Raw genomic sequence first — 7,389 nt, 5'->3', positions numbered from 1 at the left:
TATGAATATGGGTTGGGTTTCTACAGGCCCACTTTTATCTTCATTCAGAAGGGATTCAACCAGCAGCACTCCCCCACCTGGTGGAGAGAAGAGAAAGAAAACACACCCTGAGCAACGAAATATGACATTAAGTCATATTTCAGCATCATAGAAGACAATGAAAAAGACAAAGCACCAGAGAATGTCTTTGCTTGGCCATGTACTGATGTCCCAGGGAGGAAGGGAGTGCTATGGCTGGGATGGAAATTTCCCATTTTCCCCAGCTGAAATTGACAGGACCTTACTGATTTTGCTCAGAATATGACTCCTAGGGTTCAGTTTAATGCTTGATGGGATTTTTTCTATGATGTATACACTTGTCTAACAGCACAATGTTATGGCACATATCTGATATTCCTTCTGAGAGCAGTGATTTTTTAAAATAAAATACCACAAAATATTAAAGTATTAATCCTTCTGAGAAAAATGTCTTTTAAAGAGCTCACACAATTTTCTCATATAAAAGGCATAAGCATTGGTAGGCATAAACATTGGTAGACATTAGATAACCACTCTGTTAGATTGCAATTATTTTGTACAAAAATAAGCTAAAAAGATGTCAGCTGAACCTGAAGCACAAAGACACTGCCGGGTCTCTCCCCTTGGAGATGGCTGAACCTCATCAGAGGCACGTAGGGAGCCCTCACTGCCAGACATGCAGACACAGAGCTCATGAGAGCAAAGAGACAAAGGCTGATGAAAGAGAACTGTGTCACCTCCAGCCTAATGGTAACACACTAAGTGGCCCCTGGCATCAAAACACTGACAATCACAACTTTGGTATTTATAATGTGAAAGGAGTCACTGCAGATTAGCCTTCTTTGGCTTCCTCTTTCCAAGATGGGAAATTAAAAACAGAGCCACTAAACCAGGCACTGGGAAAGCAGTGATGGAGCTCACAAGGGAGCCATATGACTCTTATGAATCCTGGCAGTACTCAGCAGCACTGGGACAGCAGTGTAAGAGGCTTCTGAGAGTCTCTCAACCTAATGGCACTGACTGAAGGGCAGAAGGGAAAATCTGGCACCAGAAAAATGTATCAGCAGGCAAAAAGAGAAAAAGCCACAGCTGCCATGTACGCAAGGGGATAAACCACCACTCACACAAATGAGATAGCAGAAAAAACATTGAGCTTCCTAAAGCTCTCATCACTCTCACATTCCTCTTTTTAACCAAATCAAGACAGTAAAATGCTCCCTTTACAGTTTACAAGATTCTGACATAGGTCCTGTTTTCCAATGTCATACCGGTCATATACTATAGGAGTTATTTTTTTCTTTTCATAGTTTGTGAAAGACAGTTCAGAGGCTTATTAAGGAAGATCTATTGTCAGTCACATCCCAGGTCACAGACCTGCCTGAAAGGGAAAATGTATAATGCAGCAAGAACACCTCTACCACATTTACTCCACAGAGTTCTGGCCAGTCATTAATTTCAGCATTTCCATTCAGCATTAGTTTAATTGGAAAACAGTTGTTTTTATATCCTTCTTATATTGTTGGAGCCCAGAGCTACACACAGTGCTTAAAGTGGGACTGCACCTACCCTGAGTACAGTGGGCCAACCACTTCTTTCCACAGCTCAGTTACATTGTGCTTCATACACCCAATGAGGTAGTTCATTTTGTCCACCACAGCAAACTGGTGGTTCCTATTCAGCTTATAATCAACCAAAACCCCCAGATCCCTCCCTGCAGAGCTACACTCAAGCCCCAGTACCCCCGTCTATAAGTACATCCAGGATTACACCATCCCAGAATCTGGAATTTGTCCTTCTAAAATTTCACATGGTTGGTGATTCTGCAGTGGTCTAATCTATCAAGATAACTCTGTAAGTCCTCTCTACCCTCAAGAGAGTCAATGCTTCCCCCTAACTCAGCAACATAAGGTACCTAGTTTAGCATCATTGACAAAAGACTTGGTAACATCCATCAGAGGGAACACTCTTTTATCTTCAGTTAGAACATGTCTGAGATTACTTCTCAAAAACATGACAAGAATGTGAATTTTGAAATCACTATAGATTGTTAATGAGGTACATTCAAACTGAAATTGAATAGAGGAATTTTATGCAAATGCACATACACACAGGAAAACAGAATCAGCAAACATTAAGGAAATTGAAACTGCTCCCTGTCTGCCTCAATGATATGCTGTCTGGGAGAGAGTCATTATAAGACACTCTGTATTCACAGTCCCTTCCATCTGAAGGGACATAATATACAAATGTTATCAAACTTAGCCATCTGCATGGCAAATTAGGAAAGGGATGAAAATAGGTGAAAAATCTTGTTCTTTGCATGGTATAACAGAGGGGTGAAAAGGCAATTGAAGTCAGACCTTTGTTTATCAAACTTCAAAAATTAAAAGTGGGAAGAAATCTCACCATAGAAGAAACTTTCCACATTAAAGCAGTCAGACAACAAGCCCTTGTATAAACCACTATGTTTTTAAACCTTCATGCAGAGACAAGGTCTACTCAACCAAGCCTTCAAAGGTGAGTGGGGTCTCAATAAAGGTTAGGTCCATCCTGAGGGCCAGACCTGCCTTAGTTGTTTTCTGGGTTTTTTTTTTTTCTTTAGACTTCTATCATGCTTGTTCAAGTTCAGAGTCAGTTTACATTATGATGCTTTATTATGAACTATTTTATTCTCAGAGAAGAATGTCCCTGAACATTTCAGTCTTCGACATCTATATAAGACTGAGTTATATTTCTTACCTTGGGGACTAAAAATCCACTGATGTATTGCACAATGAATTGAGAATAGTCAAGGTCTTCTGTCAAATTTGTCTTTCTGGACTGAGACACAGATTTATTTCCTGGCTTTCTTAATTTAAATAAGCTTCTTTCTACCAGACATGGAGTACAGCATCTGATCCACATAATCTTATTGCTTCTGAGAAACCCACTGGTTACAAAACATGTTATTTGGCTTTGATGTGTTCTCTCAGGTTCAGCTGTTTCTTCCATCATCAAGTATAAGGCTAAAGAAGCAGTGTGGATTAAAGCTTGTATTGTCAGTTCATCAGTCAGCAACACGCTGGCACCTCAGAAGCACTTAAAAGCTTCTAACAAGCAAAACAGGAATCAGTACAGAAGAATACCAAGAACCTGAATTCAGCATGATGAAGCAGAGTTCATAAGCCAAAGCAGAATATTACTTTAGGCTTGTTCAAAAGCATAGATTCTTCACTAAACTGGCTTTTGGTATGGGAAGACTTTACAAAAAGAAACAGAAGATAGCAAGGGATAGAATGTAATATGAAGAAAACCTCTATTGATCTGGCATCCAGCTTGGCCAGGAAGGTGTGGGGAACAGCAGCTTGCAAAACATGATCAGTACATTTTCCCTCATCTTTTCTCTGTTTCACTAGGCTGGTTCCTCCCCTACACATCTTGGTTCCTCCATTTCCTGCCCTTGGCCCTTTCTCGAAATACTCCAAGTTTCCAACAAGTCCTACAATAATTACCACAAGCCCACTTTAACTTCCCATGATGTTTTCACTCTGATAAGTCCTTTGATAATTTCGCCTTCTCAGCTAAAAATATTTGGCTGAACTTTTTCATGGCTTTGTGGGCATCCTCCAGTGGTCCTCCACTAAGGGGACAGGGAGTTCCAATATTTGTCACTGTGCTTCTCCTTGCCTGTTTGTTACCTTTTGTACTTAGATGTGGTTGACTACTGCTGTTGTCTCTTGCTGAAGAGGCTTCTGTGAGGCTGAAGAGTCCTTAACGATCTATCTCAAAACTCAGGTATCCTCACATTATGGATTTCTTAATATTCTTAACATTCAAAACGTCATAATATATACAGATCACAAACAGTATCTGTTTCCCAGCTTCTAAGACTACAGGATTTCCTGTGTTATCAAAATACTAGGCCTAAACATACAAAAGTCATAGCAAATTCCAAACTCTAGAAAAATGTACAAATCTTCATTCTGGACAACGTAGCCCAGAATGTGTGAAGCTTGCGTTTAACAAGAGACCATTTTTAATTTTTGCATGTTTTTAATAGGCATTGAGAGGTGAACAGTTTTGTCAAGCCATGGCATCATTAGCATTCCTATCACAGCCTGGAACTGCAGTCTTCCTTTTGTACTATAAATGCTGAAAGAAGAAATCAGCAAGGTGTAACACAGGCACTGCTTCATTCATCACACAGAAGGTTTATGGGTTTAAGAGTGCATTCCATTTCAACAAAGCATTACCCGTTTTAAAGGTACAAGAACAAAGACTTAATATGTATCCTTCTGACAGCATGAGTCTTAAGTCGTTCTCAAACCTCATACTGAGATGTTGGAAAAAATCCCAACAAGTTTTATTTGCTTTAAGTCAGCCCCTGACAGCCTGATTGCACCAATATGTAACATAAAGACCTATTTCCTATTTAAAAGGATCTGTTTCACCCTGTAACAATTAAATTGCTTTTAACAAGCCTGGACACGTATACTGCACCCTTTCAGAAGGTGCATGGTGTGAGAACACCCAGTTCTGAAAATGCTGCCCTACTGGCAGCCTTTCAGAAGACATTGTGCTCAGTCTTGGACAGGCCATGTCTGCTCGTAGGGCCTGAAAACCTCATGTCTTATTAAGGTAACCTGTAATCCATAAAATAGTTGGGAAAGGTAAGCTGCAGGTGGACCAAGGAGTGGGAAGCATTGATCCTGAGCAGGAGCGTTTTGTACATCCAGGAGTCAGTGCTGCCCATGGCAGCTGCCATGCTGCATGCCAGGGTGGCCTGAGGCCTGCGCTGTGCCACAAATATCCCTCAGCTGCAGGGGGGCTCAGGCAGCTCCCACTCCTACACCATCACAGCCTTGCCTTTAACAACAACAAGTTGTTGTGAGAACAGCCTCTTTCTTGTAAGAAAATTGTAACCCTAATGATCCAAAATGAGGTGTTTCCTTCCAGGGACAGTGTCTGTACAACACACTGTACTGTGGGAAAATCCAGCAGTGCTGGATGGAGCATGGACAGATGTCAGGTGCCTGGCATCTGAAGAAACATCAAGATTTATTTGCTATCTATCTGCCTCTTCTTTCTCACTAAAACAGTTGTTTTATCAAGCCATTTGTTGCAGGCTTTCCTTACTGAGTTCCAGAAAGCACCCCTGCCTTCGGTGTTGAGCATTCTCCATAACTCTAAGAGAGCTTCATTCAAAATGTTGATTTCATTCAAAACGTTGTTTCATTCAAAGTGTTGCACTACACTAAGCCAGTCTGCAATAAGGTTTTTTTGCAGGGCTAAAGCATTAGAGGGGAGAGCTGTGGAGAATTTTGGGGGAAAGCCCCACACATTTATAGAGGCACACACAGCTCAGGACAGCCTGGGGAGAGGTGTCTGGTGCCTAAGGGTTCTCCAGAGCAGGTCAGTGGAAGGGAGAGCTGAACCTTGGAGCCAGCAGGGAACCTGGAGTGTGGGTCCTACTGTTCCACAGTGGTTCTACAGCCACAGATCCCATGGGACAATTTCCCACCCTTATCCCCTCCATTTGAGGTCTCCTTTGGCAAGATGTTTCTAGGCAGCATTCAGGCCCCAGCCCATACCTGATCCTACTGCAGTGCGGCTGTTGTCTTTCTAAGGAAGGGTTCCTTATGCTGCGCCTCTCCTGATTTTTTTTCTTGCTTAGTTACTGTTTCTTTTGTTATATTTGAAGCAGCATTTTCCTAGTGTTCAAGGCTGTGCTTCTTCAGTGACCCACAATTATCAGCAAGTTCTGAAAAGCAGGAGCCACCAGCTTCCAGTTAGCACATTAAGATGGCAAATTTCCTGGCTTTTCCTGTGCTCTGCTGTTCCCTGTAACTCCCAGGCCAGCAGGCCAAGGCCCTGCTGGAAGTTTTGTCCTCCCAGACAGAGCAGCCTGGGGAGCAGCTGACTTCAATCAGCCTAGACAAGCACAGCCAGTCTCAGCTGTTTCCTGCCCTGGGCATTCTTCCGCTCTGGGCTGATTCCCTCCAGCTGTAGCCAACTTTCATTCATCACTCCTAAGCCATACTGGAGCTAGAAAATGCATCTCAGTCTATACGGCGAAAAACTCTGTGGAAGGGGGAAAGAACTCTATTGGCAGAGCCATCTGCTTCAAACAGAAAACCTCCCACTACAGCACCATGAGAGGGCATATTAACTTTGGAACAGCTTTCATTACCCAAAGCATGAGTAACTTGGACACCTCCACCTTCATTCCTTTCTTCCAGCACAAGCTTTTTAAAAGTTAACACATCCAAGAACAAGCAAAAAACAAGGACAAGAGACCTTATATATAGCAAGGTGTCATCAGAAATGTCTGTTGGAACATGGAAACTGTAGAACAAACAGGGTTTTCATTTGCCTGCATGTAGAAAAGTACTTGTTCCAGGTTCTCATCACAGTGTTTGTTATTTAGAAGAAAAAAAAGAAAAAAAACCTACCCAAACCCAACATTCCAATCGTGCAAGTTTTCCCACTATGTCTCAGTAATTGCAATGATATTAAAGCCTTGTGTCTCCTGTGTGTACTGAGGCTACTTTCTCCCTGTCATTCTCCTACAGTCACATGAGTGGGAGGCTCCTGTAGATGGGTACTGAGTAAACTATATCAAGCTCCTCTAGTATCCAGCTTTATGGTCAAATGCAATTACCGTTCCAGAAAAAACTGCAGAGTGCCTTCTCCAAATGTTTCTCACTTCAGTAATGTATATTCTGCTTCTAAGAACTGCATGGGTAATGGCAGACTGTGTTTGATCAAATTATTTAAAGAAATAGCGGGAGGCATGCAGTAAGGACGATACAAGTACATAACAGAATGACTTGGCTGCATCTTCTTCCTACTTTTCTTGTAATAAGAATTCCTGGCCTTCAACTAGTCACTAAAGTACAACACTTTTTCATAATTTAAATCAAAGTCTAGAGGAAATAAAATATTAATAAATTTTTTCATGCAAAACTCCCCAAGGCTTAGACAGGGTTTCTCCTGGAACTCTGAAAAGACCATAAGGAGACATAAATTGGTCTGATTTTATTATGTCAATATTTCAGGAATAAAAATGCAGGCACAAAAGCTCAGTACAGGGATTAGTTTTATTTTGCAAGAACTCAAGTACAAATTCAGCTCTGCTTTTGTCAGATACAGTGTTAAAAATCAGAGAGACAGATACAAGCTGAAGCAGACACATTACACAATTCTTCTGTGGATTGTTTCTTGTGGAACAGGTGCTGATTTCTTTCTTTTCCTCCCAGATCCAACGCCAAGCCAAGCCAGGCTTCCAGATTTGTAAAACATGCATGTTGAAGATCTTTTGACAATGTATCAGCTAACAAAAAAGTTGGCAGCCTTAACTAAAGCTAATCTGATCATTGCCCACTAAGAAGA

This window comes from Passer domesticus, chromosome 2 (genome assembly GCF_036417665.1).
Source record: "Passer domesticus isolate bPasDom1 chromosome 2, bPasDom1.hap1, whole genome shotgun sequence".
Taxonomy (NCBI): domain Eukaryota; kingdom Metazoa; phylum Chordata; class Aves; order Passeriformes; family Passeridae; genus Passer; species Passer domesticus.
Note: the sequence above shows the minus strand (reverse complement) of the source record.